Below are 18,064 nucleotides of genomic sequence, written 5' to 3'. Positions count from 1 at the left end.
GTTTCACCAGATTAGAACAGAAATTGAAGAGAGACGTAAATAAACATATTTTTCTCTTTCTCTGTGTCGTTGTTTGATCTCAGCAGCTGTTGAGACTTTTTTCATGCTCCTCTCCTCAACATGTTTCCTCCTGGTTGATTGACGCTCACTATAAAGAACAATAGTGAACAGCAGCATACTTTCATTTTTGTTTTTTAATAATCATGTTGTAATATTTATTTAATTGGATCCAGTTTTTAATTGCTGACCTCTATGAGTGTTCAGCAGCAGACGGAGTCATAATAAGCTGAATTAACGTCTAATATCTGCTGATTATGCTGACGGCTGCTGCCTCCTCCCTCTCTCCTTCCTCCATTTGCCTCCATCCGTCCTCCCTCTGCTAATGGTTTCTCCATTAACCCCACCTGACGGCTGTGTGGGTAATTACAGATGTATTTACGGCCTGTGGCCACACACAATGAGAAATAAATAACGTGTTTGACCAAGCAGAAAGAGACATTAGACACACACTATTCTTTTTAATGGAAACTCTTGCCAGGAGGCTGGACTGTGACGTCCTCGACAGTTTTGTCTCTACTTGTCCTCGTTGCTGTTGCCTTAGTTCACTCGAGCTCTGCAGGTCTGTCCCTCCCTCAACTTCTGCTGCTCTGTTGTGCAACAGGACATTTAAAAATAAAAATCAATATGTACTCTGGTGTAGGTGGAGAGGACCACACTTTACTCTTTCATCCCTCGCTTTTATCTCCTTTTCTATCCAACCGTGGCTCTGCAGGTTTTCCTCTAAGCAAAAAATAGCAGATTTAACAAAAGGTTTTGAGACACGTGTCCTGCAGCCAGAGACAAGCTACAAGAGCTGCTGCTGGTCTCGTCTCATCAGTAAATGGGTTAGGGCAGAGGTAGTGATTGATCATTTTATACTCTTTCTCTATTCTATATAGTTCTTTCCCAGTTATTCACAAAATAAGTTAAAGATAGCTGAGTGTGGTGCAGCCAAACATGATGTGGTCTCCCTGGACTTTATATAGAACCAGCACTCCTCATAATGATGTATGTGGGTATTGGATAATGTTAAGATTACTTACTTACTACTTTTATCCACCTGGTTTTTAGACCATGTACTTTTTACCGTTTCTGTAAGAGAAAATTTGTTAATAACACCTCTGCTGCTGTAACAAATAGGAAATGTGTTGTCCTGATTTCTTCAGCACCAGAGCAGAATTAATAATGATTGTTGGTGTGTAGATGAAATTAATTGTGAAACAGTTTGGCTCAATTATCGTTTGATCTTGATTATTTTGTTTGTGTAATCATTGAATGCCAAAATCGAAAGTGAAAATATTATTTGAATTTGACTATTCTCCTAATATAACCCACATCAACCTGATACATCTGCTCGGGTGTTTGTGTCACTTAAATCTCTTGAGGTTTTTAAGTCTCAATTAAATCAGCTCCTTCATTCTCCCTCAGTTGGGTCAGAACTGACCAGCGGACGATCTGGTCACTGTGCCGAGTCTGTGTCACTTATGCTGTGTTGTCATAGCGACCGGCTCAAGATGATGGTGCACGTTCTGATATTGTTCCTGCCTGAAATACTGGATCGAGTATCTGCAAGTACGCACTGATCTGATAGCAACTTCTCTATTTATAGACTTTATTGTTTCACAAAGTGTTTGTGTGTGTGTGTGTTGTGCCACCAAACAGAGGCAGAAGATTTCTTTTGTTAAATACCAACATACGGGTTTCGTCATAAAAACGTAAAATAATAGGCCACATTTTGTTGAATGAAATTCAATATTTAGTGAGAATGAAAAAGTGTTATGTGTTTTGAAATTCTTCAAACAAGAAGCTGTGACTTTTAGATTGTAGTTACAATTCATTCAAGAGCTGGACTGAAGCACTTGAGCAATTCATGCAGTTAGAACAAATAAAGAGACCTCAGGTTGAAAACAGTCTTTTTCTCATTTCAAGCACAGTCAGTCTACGACTGTACTTCTTCACTCAACACATAAATCAAAGTTTTTCTATCTGTAAATCATTTCTGCAGTGAGAACAGCCCCAGCAGGAGACAGGTGTAGGTAGAAAATGGAGAGTTGAGCGAATTACAAATGACAAAATAGATAGGGTTGCTGCTGTAGTAGTAGTCTGTGATACAGATGGGTGACAAAAAAAAGTGTCTTGGTTCGGACTGAGGCCTGTGGAACTGCTTCAGGGATCCTTGACAAGTGTTTGGGAATGTGCTGGAAAGATGAACATTCCTCCACAGGATGTCCCCTTGTTTATTCACTAAAATAAGACGTGGAGACTTAATACAACTCCTTTAACCATAGGTCCAAATGCTTATCTAGCCCAGTGGAAAGGTTTCTTTTCCAAAACAATTACAACATAATAAATACTTTTAAAACCTCAGGAACATCTGCCCACGTCTCCAAACTGTGTTTCAAAGGGCTGCATGAAATGCAAAAAACTGATATTGCAATCATATGGGCAGATTTTGCAAATGTGATTTCAGTTGGAATGGTCGGTTTTGCTTTTCATTTTCACTGCAAACAAAGGGTTATGACAAATTTCCCAGAATACATCAGACATGCCAGCAAGATGGCTGCACAAGCAACCAAAGAAACACATGAATGCAAATAATTAATAAGAATTTTAAAACGACTACAACCATTTAACCTTTTCAATCAAACAATCTCTGTTACATTACGTTACATACGTTTCATCGTATTTTTAAATCTGATGCAGCAGCTTATCCAAAATGTAACTCTAAAGGGGAACTATGCGAGTCCCATAGCTTTTTCACTGTTTGGTCGCTTTTTTCTCTCTCTACAGAGCTCCATCCTACAGTTTCGGAGTGCAAATATTCACTGTTGTAAAAACTCCCAGCTTCCCCTCCTCCCTCCTCTCCTGGCCATGTGCATTTGTTTTCAACAAAGCCGGCAAGAAGGCAATCCATGGAACGATGTCTACAGAGGTTGGTAACATTGGGATTACCGGGTGTGTTTGTGTTGTAGTGCCGTTTCTCGCAAGACAAGATCTGGGACACCGGGTCGGAGGTGCTGATCTTGCAAGGTTGGTTTTCAGCTAAGAGACCCGAGGTGGAAGGCAGAGAGCCTCCATTCTCCCTATAACATGTCATTTAACCATCACAATTACTCCGAAGCTGTTTAATTAAGGTGCAAATATTGCATAGTTTCTCTTAAAGTGCAACAACAGAGAATTTGTTGTCTTTTTTTGTTGTTGAAGGCAACAATAAGCAGTGCATTATGATGTGAATGAAGTAGTGGTGACTCAACTCCTAGGTGAATATGCTACCAGGACCACTCTCCACTGTGTTGGAGGTAAAGGTATGAATGATAAATGTGATATGCCCTCAGTGAGATGACCTTATTTACCTGCTTCCACAAAACATTTCTTCATTTGTGTGTGAGGTTCTCGTGTTGACATGTCCAGGCTGCTGGGACGCCTGCAGACCTGTCACGTCCTCTGGACCAGATATTAATGACCCATGTGAGGCTCTGATTGATTCCAGGTTGATGTCTGTTTGCTGTGTTTGTATGAGCTGTCATCAGATTTACGTCGGCTGATACTCAGGATTAAACGTTAACAAGTGCGAGTGGAGCTCTGCTTCTGCTCTGAGACCAGTTCATCACTGATTTTACTGCACGTTCATACATGTTCCCTTTTGATTTACGCCATGTTGTGAAAACGTCTAGTGGCGGGAATTTTATTGTCATTTATTCAATCAGGGGCTTGTCTTAAGAGTGTTTTTGTGATTTTTAAGAGCGGTCGACATCAGAGAGAATGATGGGCGCTCGGGAGAAAAGCCAAAGACTGAATTGAAATATGGAAATCGTCCATTGTTCCTCTGACATTTTAGTTTGATGTTTTTATTTCAGCTTCACTCACATTGCACTGAAGGTTTTTAAAGCATGTCTGAAATTCACATTATGAACTCTTTTATGTGTAGGTGTAAATTAGTTTCTTCATCTTAAGTTTATCCATCGCCACCAGTATACTCGTCATGTCTATCTTCACACAGCTGATTTTACTCACACAGCGACACAGAGGGCTAAAGTGACAGCCTGTTGTTTGATGTTATGTTAACTGTGGTTGTGTGTGTTATCTGCAGTAGATTCAGAAGCACATATCTGTGCACCGACCAGAGTTGAGCTATATCTAAATCAAACCAGTTTTGTCTTTCCAGTTCACTGTCAAACAAATGTAATCAATTATAATTCATTTTAGTACTTAAAGCTCCATATTTCCCTGTTCTATCTTAAGTGTTGGTCCATGAAAATATATAAAAACCATTTCAATATAGTTACACATCTTGTCTGTCAGGCTTCTCTCTGGAGCTCTGGTAACAACAGCTCGGCGTCAGCCAATCAGAAGAGAGAACCTCTCTTCTGATTGGCTGGCTGTTTTCTGAGTGATCCAATAACAATAGAGCAGATTTCAGGTAAAACACTCAGAGAAACCAAATCCTGATAGATGGTTGGTCTAGGTGGGCAGGGCTTGGTGACTGCTTTGTTGTGACATCACAAAGTAACAGCAGTCCTGACAGGTGGTTTAAAGGTTCTGTTTGTGAATACAGTCTGTGTGCATTTCTCCGTGGACTGAGGCTTTGATACTTTAACAGTATTAATACAGAACCTAGACCTGATTTATTACCACACTACACATAGACATCTACTGTGTGGAGCTTTAATATAAACATTTACATTCGTACTCTTTGGAGGTTTAATATATGTAGTTTTGACTTTATGTGCAGCAATAAACCAAAACGGATTCCTGTTATGGAGACCATGAATTTCAAATCTGGATACATAAACTTGCGGCTCAATGAACCTGCCATATCTGCAACAAACCTAAATTTACCTGAGAACAGCAGAGAATTAGTGCCACGATAACATCAGGTGTTCATGTCACTGGTCACATGCCTGCCGGTTGCTGATTGAATCTCAGCAGCAGCAGCAGCAGGAGGATGATGAGGATGAAGGCTGACCTGCGTCCTCCCTCTCTTCAGTTTGTTTTGTTGTGATATGAAGCCGCTGCAGCGCAGATCGCCTTTAGCTCCGAGCTGCACGTGGGAGTCCAGCTCTGATTTGATGCCTTTTATAGAGGACGCTGCTGTTTTTCTCCCAGCGTTCCTATTTCTGTGGAGTATGAAAGGCTTGGTGTGTGTGTGTGTGTGTGTGTGTGTGTGTGTGTGTGTGTGTGTGTGTGTGTGTGTGTGTGTGTGTGTGTGTGTGTGTGTGTGTGTGTGTGTGTGTGTGTGTGTGTGTGTGTGTGTGTGTGTGTGTGTGTGTGTGTGTGTGTGTGTGTGTGTGTGTGTGTGTGTGTGTGTGTGTGTGTGTGTGTGTGTGTGTGTGTGTGTGTGTGTGTGTGTGTGTGGAAACAGCTAATAAATCCTTCAGCTCAGCACTGCGACTCATATTTCTTATCTCCATTTTAATTTTGACTTGTCGTGACCGAACAGACTCCACACACACATGAGCGTTGTCACGGAAGTGTGTGTGTGTGTGTATGTATGACCTGTGTGTTGCATGACTCTCGGTACTGAATGGAAAGAAATGAATAACTACAATAGCAGAACTCAAAAGCCCCGACAAATGTTGTATTTTGCAACATGTTGATCTCAGCTGTGTAAAAACTGTCAGATAAATTTGTTTTTTATTGGTGAGAGACCGTTTCTGACCGTACAAGTTACAGGTCAAAGGTCACTAGATTTGAGGTTTTTATTGCTGCTGTCCTCTTTTTTTCTTTCTTTTTTTAAATATGTTGAAGAATACAAGAGAAAACCGGGTCTTAAAGGTGTATTACAAGCTGTGACACTGAGGGTAGGTCACAGTGGTGTCATTTTAAGTTTTCGATTTTTTGAAGTTTTCATGTGGTGAAATCAGCCTGAAGCTGGGTCTCCTCACTTATTAGACAGGATGGATGGAAATAAGAGGACCCAGTTCTGTAAAAACATGTTTATTGCAATGTAATTTATTCATCCCCGCCTCTCGCCCAAAGTCAGCTGAGATAGGCTCCAGCTCACCCGTGACCCTAGTGCAGGATAAGCGGTATAGAAAATTAATGAATGAATGAATAATTTATTCATCATGCCACCTTTGTTTCATGTGTGTTGTATATAATTTAGAAGAATGACAAAAAGCCTCGGCTCCTGATCGACCCTCTGCTTGTTTTTAAAGCCCCTGTACAGACTTTTCATTAAGTGTTGATTTTGGCGGCCCCTGTGGACGAAAGCAGTGGTGTTTTGCCGGAATGAAGACTGCATTTCCCACTGTCATGAAGACTTTTGTCTGGCCGGCGCGTGTAGATTTGTTTTGGAAACGTCGGAAAGAAGACGGGACTTGCTTTGAAAACTTTTTTTTTTTTTTTAGCAGCTATCGGCATGGATGAGGTAATGTATCTATTCGTATCGTTTCGTCAGTGGTTCGACCCTACCATGCCTTCCAGAGTATAGAATTAGACTACTTAGAAATAGCGTATCTTCACACTGTTGGGCTCATTTGCTGTTGTAGGTAACAGAGACACATCAGCAGAAACCAGAGACTTTTGCGTATCCAGTTAAAAGCTCTGTACCACTACCAGGGCTTTAATGATGCAGACTTTAATATTGAATTATATGATCTGTACAGTTAAAGTAGATGGTGGCGTTTCAGTGACCTCCACTTTACCTCTGTGTTTCCCAGCACATCACTGAGCAGAGGATTTTGTGAGTTTGGTCCTAATGGCCTGTGTGACACGACGCTTCTCAACACATCAGGACAGGCTGAGTGGGGGGTGTCGGCCCAGTGGGGAGGGCGAGGAGGGGCCTGACTCCTGCAGGGTGGTGTGAATGGAACCATCAGGGAGGGGAGGTGTTGGGGGTGGGGGTGAGGTGTTTAAGCCCCCGGGGGGGGGGGGGGGGGGGGGGTTGTCGGGCTCTTTTGTACTGGTCGTCGGCCTCTTCACGTTCAGATCAGATCAGATCAGTGTGAGCAGAGGCATGGACTCGGGTCGTTGTTGCTGTGACGAGATGTTTGTGACTGACCAGAGGACGTTTCTGCTTTAGGTAAGAACTCTGTTCACTGTGAAGTTTTCTTTTCTTAGTTTATCCAGGGTAACACTTTATTTTAAGGGGTCCTTGTTCCTGTGTATCTACCTAATTAATTACAGTGTAATTACCTATGTAACCGTATGTAACATGTACTTACATTGTAAATACATAGTGTATTTTGGTGTACTTAAAGGTCCTTGTTACACTTGTAATAAGAAATGCCAAAGTGGCCTCTCTCTTTGCACAAGCATTTCTTATTACAGGTAGATACACAGGAACAAGGACCCCTTAAAATAAAGTGTTACCTTATCCAGTATATATTGTAGCTTCCACTCACAGAAAGGGGGTGACGGGGGTGCAAGGGGAGGAGGGGGAGGCAGCAGCCAGGTAGCAGAGCCACTGCAGATATTTCAGACCTGACTTTAGATGTTTTTCCCTAGTTTTACATACGGTGCTGCTGTTTGACCTTTTTAAGTGTTGGGTTTTTTTGACCTGTTGAGGAGCTGCACTTCAACACCCAACACTTTAGACTTCCACAGTGAACATGTGGGACTTCTGTGCACATGCAAACACAAACAAACAAAGGAAAAAAAAAGAAAGAAAGAAATCAAACACAGCTTTGTGTTAAGCTGTGTGCACAGTATGATACTAAGAAGTTTTATCTAGAGACAGGCAAAGAAGAAACACCTTGTGTCTAGTATCACAGCTCTGTGACGGTGCTTTAATGAGCTGTGCATCACTGTGTCAGGCTGTGATCATCAGTTTAAAAAAGGACATTACACATCCTGAGTCCACTGGGACAGCTTTTATATTGGGACACGGTGACTGCTTCCTGTTTGTCATCAGCTGGTGCTTCAGATGGAGAATGTTGCATTTTGTTCTGATGTTGGAGACAAAAGAACACACACACAAACAGATGTTTGGTGATGAAGTGACTCACTCGTGTGTGTGTGTGTGTGGAAGAATCCTGACACAGGTGCTAATTGTTCCTGTTTACTCTGTAGACGAGCAGGAATTTAAATATCGGCTCCTGCTGTTGTTGTTTAAATGCAGGAATCAGAGTGTGGTTAAGTTTTACCGTCGTACTCTCGTCCACTAACATGACATCCGGCTTGCCGTCTGCCGGACTCCATGTGAACGCAGCATTAATGTTCGATTCCGATTTTTTGCTCAGATTTGATTTTTTGTTTGGCTGTTAACATTAGCTTTTAAAATGTGGCCTATGGGGCGTCGTAGCTCACGAGGTTGAGCAGGCGCCCCATATACAGAGGCTGGGGTCCTCACTGCAGCCGGCTCCAGTTCGAATCCCCCGGTGGCCCTTACTGTCATGCAGTTAATCGGTTCACAAAAGCTTCATCTTGGGTATCTACATGAAAACACTGGGGTGGCGTTTTGACCCCCCCAAGAGGTGTGGCTATATAAACAGCTGACTGTTGATGGTAAACAGCACCATCTGCAACGTGCTCCTGACAGACAACAGTCACAGTTCACACCTCCACTCGATGTTAGACAGCACACTGATGTCAGTTTGAGGATCTTGTTGTTCTTCCTGTGAGTTAAACCTTCCTCATATTGCAAGCAGCGTTAAATAGATTCTCTGATCCGAGGCTGAAGCTGGTTCACATTTACACCTCAGGCCCCGTCCACACGAATCCGTTTTTTTTTTCGAATCCGGATAAATACTTTATCGGATTGGCCTCGCGTCCACACGAATATGGCGTTTTCAGGGGGTGAAAACGGTATTTTTTGAAAACGCCGCCCCAGCGTTTTCGTCTGGACGGCCAATACGGGTTTTTTCTGAAACGATGATGTCATACCCCCCGCCGCTCTACCTGTAACCTGAGACACACACACACACACACACACACACACACACACACACACACACACACACACACACACACACACACACACACCGCTGCAGCAGCTGCACACTGACAGTCTATGGACGTAACAACAACAACGGCCGACTGCCATCGCGTCGCTCAGACGCTGCGGCTGAATCGCGCCTGTTTAATCATCACTGATCGTAATATTTACTCCACGACTCTCTGTCAACATTCAATCCCATGTTTGAGTTTGAATACAGCGGGGGACTTCTTCTTCTATTGAATTTCAGCGGGGACTTGCCGTCTTCTTCTCTGTCTTCAGTGTTTGTGTGTGGCAGCGCTGCAGCGCCACACACACTCCACCCGCTCCACACACGCCTGGAATAGGTACTACAGCGTTTTGGGTCGTTTTCACTGGATCCGTGTGTGGACGCAGGTATTTCTGAAAACGATGCCGTGTTTACGGAGGTTTTTTTCAAAACGATTAAGGATTCAGTGAAGCCGCGTATTCGTCTGGACGGGGCCTCAGTCTGCTTATCTCAAAATGAATGAAGTCTGGTTGATTCAGTGAGGGTTTTTTTTGTCTATTCTGGGCAGACACTGTGCAGCAGTTTAACATGTAGTGTTCAGTGCTGTGTGTGGTGATTAATCAGGTCCAGTTCACTGCCACCCTCCTCTGATGTTTTTACAGTGGAGCTAAAGATTTAAAAATGTCTGCCTGCTGCTTCCAGGCTGCTTTCAGGAGCCCAGGAGAGGACTTGTCATCCTTCCTGTCTGTATCCATCTCGTCTCCTCTTGTCAGTCCTGCTGGAGCTGATCTTTGCTCCCAGCATGCCTTCATTGTCCCAGTGATTGACAGCTCCAGTCCAGTGTGACAGCCGATGATGGATCAGCTGGAGACAATGTATTTGCGTGTGATGAAGCCTTTTGTGGCGCAGCTCACCGGCTTTGTTTCCTAACTCCGACATCATGTGAGGCTAGAGTTTTAATAAGTTGCTGGTGTGATGCAGCTGCATGAGTATAAACTGACATGGTGCACATGGGTCAGTGTTTAAAGAAAACAAGTGAACGAACAGATTGCGTCTGTCGTTTACTCGGGTATGGAAGTCATACAAATACAGACCAAGAGCTTTAGTCATTTTTGAGTTTTCATTCTCGAGGCTGATGTAACATCCAGTATCAAATATATCTTCTCATGTGCAATTTAATATGCAATATTATAATATATAACGCACTCATGACATACAATGATAGAATGATATATTAATGAAAATACCTGAAACATGTAACAGACGAATGACACCTGAAACAAAATATAATAATAACACAAATATATCATATTTAAAAAACAACTAAAACACCAAGCGTACCAAATGCTGAAAGGCATAATAGATTAACATAGTTAATCTGATTTTGTAAAGTAAAAAAAAAGTAAAAAAACAAAACAAAAGATTCTTAATTAGGATAACAATATAATTATGTAATATTGTCAATACAGCTGAATTCTACTAACTTTAATTATGTTATATTATTCTAATTTAAAAAATGAGTGAGTTACAAAGTAAACTATGCAATTATAATTTGAACACTAAAATCTAAGCTATTATTAATTTCAATATTATTACATATCATATTATATCTATTATATCACAAAGTATTTACATTTTCATTGTAAAGATTTAATCGTTCCTTTATACTTAAGCTACTTGATGCAACATGTTTTGCTTTTGCTTTATCTTCCTCTGTAGCCTATTCTTTTCTTTATCTTAATTAATTGTTTTGAACCAAAACCTCTGTGACAACCTAATTCTGTGGACGTCAGTTATGTCCTGGGTTGAGTTAAAACTTCTGCAACTGCAGCTGCCTTATAGAGAGAGAGACGAGAAAACAGCAGCATCACTCGTTTATGTCCGAGTGACACCTCTCATCCTGACATGAAAGTGACTCAGATGTTTATCGACGTGAGGCAGACATGTAAAAATGTCAGCAGCTTTATAACAAAGTCTTGGATTTCCTGACCTGTGTGATTCGTCTCTGTCGGTTTGGAAATGTCTGGACAGATGAAACAAACTGCTGAGCGCGCTGGTGGACGTGACGTCTGGCTCTGAGGGCCACAATCCTCCGTCTCTTCTTCTTCTTCTTCTGTCCTGGCCTGTTTGAGGACAGGAAGCAGGCCTGAGGCGGCTGAACGCTCCATCCTCACAGACTCACTCAAACTTTGATCATCTCTCCAAAAAGTCGCTCTGCTCCATCCCTTGTGTCTCTGCCAGGAGGACACAGAATCACTTTGCTGTGTTGTGTGTGTGTGTGTGTGACACACAAACCCGAGGCTGCGCTTAACTCACCAACGTCCACTTCTGTGTTCGGTTTTCACCACTTTTGCTTTGGGAATCTGATTGCTGGAGAAATATAACCCATCAATCTGAGCCCAAATGAGCTAATTCACATCATCTTGAACACAACGTCAGTGTTAACTCGTGTTCTCTGGATTAGATTTGTGAAATAAAAGCTTTTCAGCATTCAGTTATCAGATCTATCACGTCTGGGAGATTTTTAAAAATCATCTCAGTTCACAACCGCAGCTTCCACATTATGGTAATGTAACTTTTGTCAAATGAAATTAAAGGCAACATTGTATTGACTGTGATGGATGGTCGTCGTCCTCCAGTGAGTCTCGAGTGTCTGTGGTGTCCAAATACACACTGGATTCTTTCTGCCTGGAAGGAGGAAACTGCTTCCAAAAACAGTGACGTGTAATGAACGATCAGTGGGGAAAAATCTAAAGTTTAGTTATAAAAAGTTAGTTATAAAAGTAAATAAAAATGTAAAATGTTGAATGAAAGTGACCCCGCCGCTTTATCTATATCTAAATCGCAGGAGCTGCAATTTTTTATTTATTTATTTTTGATTAAAGGGACAACGAGGAGTTTCTATTCGGTTATAAAAAAGTCTCACGTTAACTCATTGAGTGCCAACCACGTAATTTCTCGTTTTTCGTTCCCATGCGTTGAGTGCCGAAAACGTAATTTTACGTTTTTTGCTTTTTTTTTAAATTATGAAAATAGACACTTTAATACACATTATATGTAAATTTGGGGACTCTACGATGAGGAGAACTGAAATAGATGACGATCAAAGTCACATGACAGCTCATGATCTGGAAGTTTTTATCATAACTCGGCTTCTGCAAACGAGTTCTGCATGCAGATGCAGCGCAGCTGCTCCGCTGCTGCTCTGCTCTCACCCGCGCTGCTGCTCCAGCTGCTCGAGCTGCTCGGAGCTGAACCAGGAAGCTCTCAGCCGACAGTCCGCCCGGTCTTCATCTGGAGCAACACCGTGTCCTCCCCAAAGTCCTCCCGCGGTAAAATCTGATGGTCTCTGGGCCAAAGCAGACCGGCATCACCGACCCGAACCACAGACGGACCGGTCTTCCCGAGCCGCGGTGGCCGACAGACCCTCACGTTCCGCGGGGAGAAGCTGTGACACGGCACGGTGCGTCTGTGTTATTGTTGTTTAGTGGCGCCTCCCCGCCCCCGATGGTGGTTTTGTGAATAGAACAACCATTGTTGTATATATTTATCTTATACGAGCCCTTTGATCCAGAAATGCGAGTGTGAGAAGAGCGACAGACACAAACAGCGCACCTTTCATAAAAGACGCTCTATCTCCTTTTCTAGAAAAAAAGGAGGGATTTTGGTGAAACCCAGCCATGTTTAGCTTGACTTTTCTCAGGAACGGAGGCACGTAGAAACAAACGGTTTGTGGCCACTTGAAGCATTAAGTTAAACCTTTCAATTGAGCCACAGTATGTGTTGGTGGCAATAATATAGAATACACTGTGGCTCTACATAAAAAGTCAAAAATGGTCTAAATTGCCGGTACACTTGACTAAAACTTTGGAAAGGAGCGCGGCACTCAATGAGTTAATGTGGATGAATCTCCGCTACCCACACTTGTTAATTGGCCCATTTTCGATAAATATATCGATCTGTCTCTATCGTTATTTTGTTATTATTAGTGGTGGCGGAAATGCTGGTCGAGCCGACCAGCGTTTCCTTCGTGGCGAGTTATGAGAATAACGCCGCAGAATCGCCGTTTATGGTCGGAACTACGACGGTACGTGAACCTCTTTGAACCTCTGACTTTAATTATTGATGAATGAAAACATGAGTCCGTCTTGCGCCGGTCAAAGAAATGTACGGTGCGCGCGGAGGCTCATAAATGTAGTGTGAAAACGCTTCGCTTTTCCAAAACTCCTCGTTGTCCCTTTAAGCTAAAATGTATCACAACATTATTGTGCATTCTCAGCACCATAAGGCTTGTGTTACTACAGAGACGCCAACACAGACTCCGTGCAGTGGTTTGAGACTATGGGGAACTATGCAAGTCCGGTTGCTTTCTGCTGTTTTGCTAACCCTCCTCCTGGCCATGTGCATTTGTTTTCAAAGAAGCAGGCGAGAAAGCAATCCATGGAGTGGTGGATATCGTTATTTATCATGTAACGATGTATACTGTATATCTGTGTAGTCTTATCCGTCATAGACAAGAGATTACCGGTTAAGGGGCATGTTCGTGTTGTAGTGCTGTTGAGACGAGGGCTGGATCACCGGGTTGGAGGAGGCACTAATCTCTGAGGTTGGTTTTCGGGCCAGGAGACACTAGGTGGAAGGCAGAAAGCCTCCAATCTCCCTGTAACAAGTTCAAAGTTACTCCAAAGCTGTTTAATTAAGGTAAAAATGTAGCATAGTTAAGGTAAAAATTTCAACTGGAAACATCCTCCAACCATCCAGTTTTAACCCACAGAAATTAATGTGGATACAGAGTTAACTTTTACTGCCCGAGAGATGTTCACTGGTTTGGTATTTTAAAGATCAGCAGTAACGGCACTGAAATCAAGCCTCCATCTGAAGGCCAGTTTCTCCAGTAGCTGTGTGTGTGAGAGGGAGACAGAGTAAAATCTCCTCAGGTGATGCTGAGTCAGGGAGAAGTGATGGAAAGAACCAAGGAGAGAGAGAGGAAAACCGGGAAGAAGATAGACTATTAAATATTTCAGGAAGGTCAATGTGTGTGTGTGCATGCTAGTCACCTGTGCACAAGGTGTGGTTCCCTCTCTGCATGTTTCTTGCAGACATGAGGTTTTGATGCTGTTACATAAAGCCGACTGTAACCCGGTTACTGGAGTCAGTTTCTAGCGCTCACTGATGCCTTTTTCCTGTACTTGAACACACCACAGTGAAGTACACACTCTGGTTATGTTCATGCAAACATAGTTTTGTCTTTGGGAAATCTTTTCTTTCCTCACTAGCTCTCACAAGTACAACTGAACATATTCCTCTGTATATTTTTATCGCTGTGTGTGGGTTGTGACTCAGGTGTTCGGTGTGTATGAGATCCCCTCTCTACTTTTGCTCCTACACATGCTGCTCTGTGAGCGCGTGTGTATGCGCCACGATGAGAGTGTGTATTACCAGTGCAAAATCTGTGTGTACGCGTCGTGACTGTTATCTTTCCCTCCGCCTGCTCATGTCTGTGCACGGCCGCCAGCTTCCTCATTATCTCCGTTGTTCCGACGGAAGGCGCCGTCGTGCAGCTAATGAACCCGAGGAGACGAGACAAAGGCGTGGCGCAGGATCTACCGCCACTGGGCTCAGTTAAAGCTAACACCATAGGCCTGCTGGTAGCAGAGGAGAGAGAGGGCGAGGGTGAAAACACATGAAGCAGAGATAAAAAGCAAAGATAATGTGTGAGAGTTTTGTGTAAAAACAGAAATGCATGAAACACGAGCTGTAAATGTTATTCATGAATAATGCAGTATCCATTTGGCCAACTCTCCTGACCCCAGCGCCCTGAGTACACCGGGTAGCTAGGGCTGCTCGACAAGGCGTGTTTGTGTATGCTTTTATATTTGAGTTTTATGGCGTGTTACTGCCAAACTTCACCAAACTGCAGGCTGTCGACCAGTAAAGTTTGAAATCCACATCTGATTGTTTTATTTTGTTAAAGTAGAGTGGTATTAATTTTTTATTCATAGAGCACTTCGAAACTAGGTTACAAAGACCTTAACTGGACCAGAATAAAATGGATTAAAACAAATGTAATTCTTTTAAAACCGTCAGTCTAGATTTGCAATTTCCGCAGTAACAACCTCCAACAGTTGCCAGGCTACACAGAATCATGGAGAAAAACAACAATATCAAGAAAATAAAGTGCCTCAGAGACCATGTTGACCTGTGTGTTATATTTTAACTATACAGTGAATACTGTTGCTTGCTAATGCTGCTTGCACCCAGCTTATATCATGGACTGTTGCTGTTAGCCCAATGTTAAGTCAATATTACTTAAACAAGTTTGTTTTTCTAAACAAGACAAGGTTATGGTGAATAAGCTAAAATTGGCCTAAGCAAGTTACTATTATCCTAACACAGCAAATGCTACATATATTAAACAAGCTACAGCTGCCATAGCAAGTTCTAAACAAACAAAGGTTGTCCTAAAAAGGCAAATCCAGGTCAAGATAACCCATGGTCTTGTAAAGTTAAAATAATCCTAAACATGCTAACGTTGACCTTACAAGCCGACCTAAGCCTATAATGAAGATGCAATTATACTCAACAAGCTAACCCAGGCCTTAACAAGTGAACATTTTCATAAAAATGCTAACAATAGCCTAAACAAGCTAATGCTATCCTAAACCATTCGACATAGGCCTACAAGCTAATGTCAACCAAGGGAAGGTAATAGGCCTAAACAAACTAAACCATGCCTTGCCAAGCCAAGTTACAAGTGACCCTAGACAAACCCTGACGGAAAACGTTTGCCTCTACCCAGGGGTCATATGTGACCCACAGGCTGGTGTCATTTAGGTCTGGTAAGTGGTGTGTGTTCACTGAGGGAGTGTTCGAAGCAGTAAGGTGATTGTTACACTTTAAGTAATGCAGCCACAGAAGTCGAAGGTCACCACAAGTTTCTAACTGTACTAGATAAATCTGAGTTTGGGGTTTAGTTTCTCTTTGAAAGAAAATTAGTTTAAAGCTGCTTAAGGGGAAACAAAAGGAAGAGACTGCGCTGAGGGATCAATGCAGTCTCCATCTAATTAGATTATTTAAATATTTAAAGTTGTTTTTCATCATTGATGAGATTTAAAGTGTCTGACATAAAACAGAGTGTAATGTGATGCAGCCCTGATATGAAAACACTCGACTCATTGAAATCGGCACTGAAATCAGTTTCCTCGTTCTTCATGACGGATTATCTCTCTCTGCTGAGGCTCGATTTCCTCTCTGAAAGATGACAGGCGCCAGAAAACACTTTGTTCTTACAGAGAAAAATTAGCTCTGACTGAAGATGCAGATGAATCTGAAGATGCTCTTTATGTAATTAAAGTTTCTCCAGCCGTTCGACACTAAACAAGCACACAAGACAAAAGTGCCAACACAACAGGAAAAGTGTCACTTCCTCCTCTTCCAGTTTTACCAGATGTGACTGTGGGACGTGTTCCTGTGGTTTTGCTGCAACACTCTGAAGTCAGTCGTAATGAGTCCTGAAGCTGTTGTTATGACAACAGAAACAGTGGCACTCGATGCTTCAGCGGTGACACCTGAGTTGTATTTAGCTGTAATTAAGCACAAAGCAAAGTGACTGGGGCAACTGGACATCTGTGCTGTTATTGGAGGTTTTCAATTATTAAATCTTACTGACAAATTTATTCTCAACAATTTTCAATAAATGTATAAATTGAATTCCATATAACTGAATTGCTGAAACCATTTATGTTATTATGAACTAGAAGAAAATTGGCACAATACACCAACCACAGACAAAACAATCAAGGTGCATTATGGGATAAAATTATTTCCTGGTGGTAGTAAAATAGAGGGTGAGAGAGTACAAAGTTTGGACTCATCTGACCTGCCTGGTCTGGGTTTGGACTTAAATTGAATAGAACTGATATTCTGGTTTGGTCACACTGGCATTTTGTCTTTAACAAATTAAATTTGTCCGTACAACCTGTAAATATCAGAGCAGGATGTTTACAGCCTGTTTATGTGTGTGCGCATGTGTATGCATGTGTGTGTCAGGTTTCAACTCCACACTGATGTGTGACAAACCGTTTGGCCTCAACAGAGAGAAACTGTGAGACCAACATGATGACTTGAAGACTGAAGAGAGACATCTATAAGATAAATAATCCCTAATGACCCATGTTTAAGGGTCTTGATCTCAAAGAAATGTAGAAACAATCTACAGTCTTTTGAAAACATTTTACTATTTATTACAGGAATCAACTTTTAAAATCCCTGGCAAGTGTAGTTGATGTGTGATTGTGAACTTTAAACTCCCTCTAAGGTTGTTAAAGCCTCAAATGTCTCAGAACGAATAATGTTGGGACAGTTTTCTGAATTTAATGCTTTGAATTGCAGCACTGTCACTTTCTTTACAAACACCTGAGTCACATTTTTCTTCCATATTTGCACAAATGCCAGCGCTGAGTCATGATGGATGTTTGTGATGACTCAGCTGACTTTGCCACCAATCGAGAGAAAAATATGGCTAAATGTAATATATCAATATATAAATGTCAGATTGAGAGACATTAAAAATCATCTGCTTTGTGGATATCAGAGCTGTCAGAGTCGGATCTGTCTCCAATAAAGCTGCCAAACGTGGTTTTAGGGCTGTGGAACTGGGCCAAAGTGGGTTGGAGAAGCAGCACTGGGCCAGCTGTGGACCAGAGCTGGCACCACAATTTGGATGACAGAACTTATTTCACATAATTTGTCATGACTGTGGCTGGATGTGCCAGACTGCTTCTGGGCTCCTGATTACTTGTAGAATTTTTAGTATTATTTATTCTTTATTAAAAAGCAGAAAATCAGTTCTGATACATAAAGCACATGACTATACATGTTTGATGAAAGAGTCTCAGTTTCTCCGTGAAATATTCACCAAACTGTTAACTGCACAAAGAAGTAGTAAATCCTTAATTTGACTGATGATACCTTGGGTCTATGAGGAGCCTCACTCCCAGGAGAATTGATAAGCATAATCAGCTGCTAAAGTTGCCAAATGAAGCTCCCAGTTTGCAGATTCCTGTGGTGATTCAGGTGCGAAAAAGAATATCACACTGAGACAGCGACAGGAGTCAGAAGCTGCTGCAAACTACAACAAAACTAAAATCTAAATAAGA

General features: G+C 42.0%; 1 protein-coding gene across 1 annotated transcript in view; it reads left to right on the top strand.

The window, feature by feature from the left end:
- Nucleotides 1-18,064, top strand: part of large2 (LARGE xylosyl- and glucuronyltransferase 2) — a 90,324-nt gene that overhangs the window by 11,008 nt on the left and 61,252 nt on the right. The window lies entirely within an intron of this gene.

This window comes from Trachurus trachurus (genome assembly GCF_905171665.1).
Source record: "Trachurus trachurus genome assembly, chromosome: 3".
Lineage (NCBI taxonomy): Eukaryota > Metazoa > Chordata > Actinopteri > Carangiformes > Carangidae > Trachurus > Trachurus trachurus.
The sequence above is the reverse complement of the archived record's forward strand: the minus strand, read 5'-3'. Positions and strand labels throughout refer to the sequence as shown.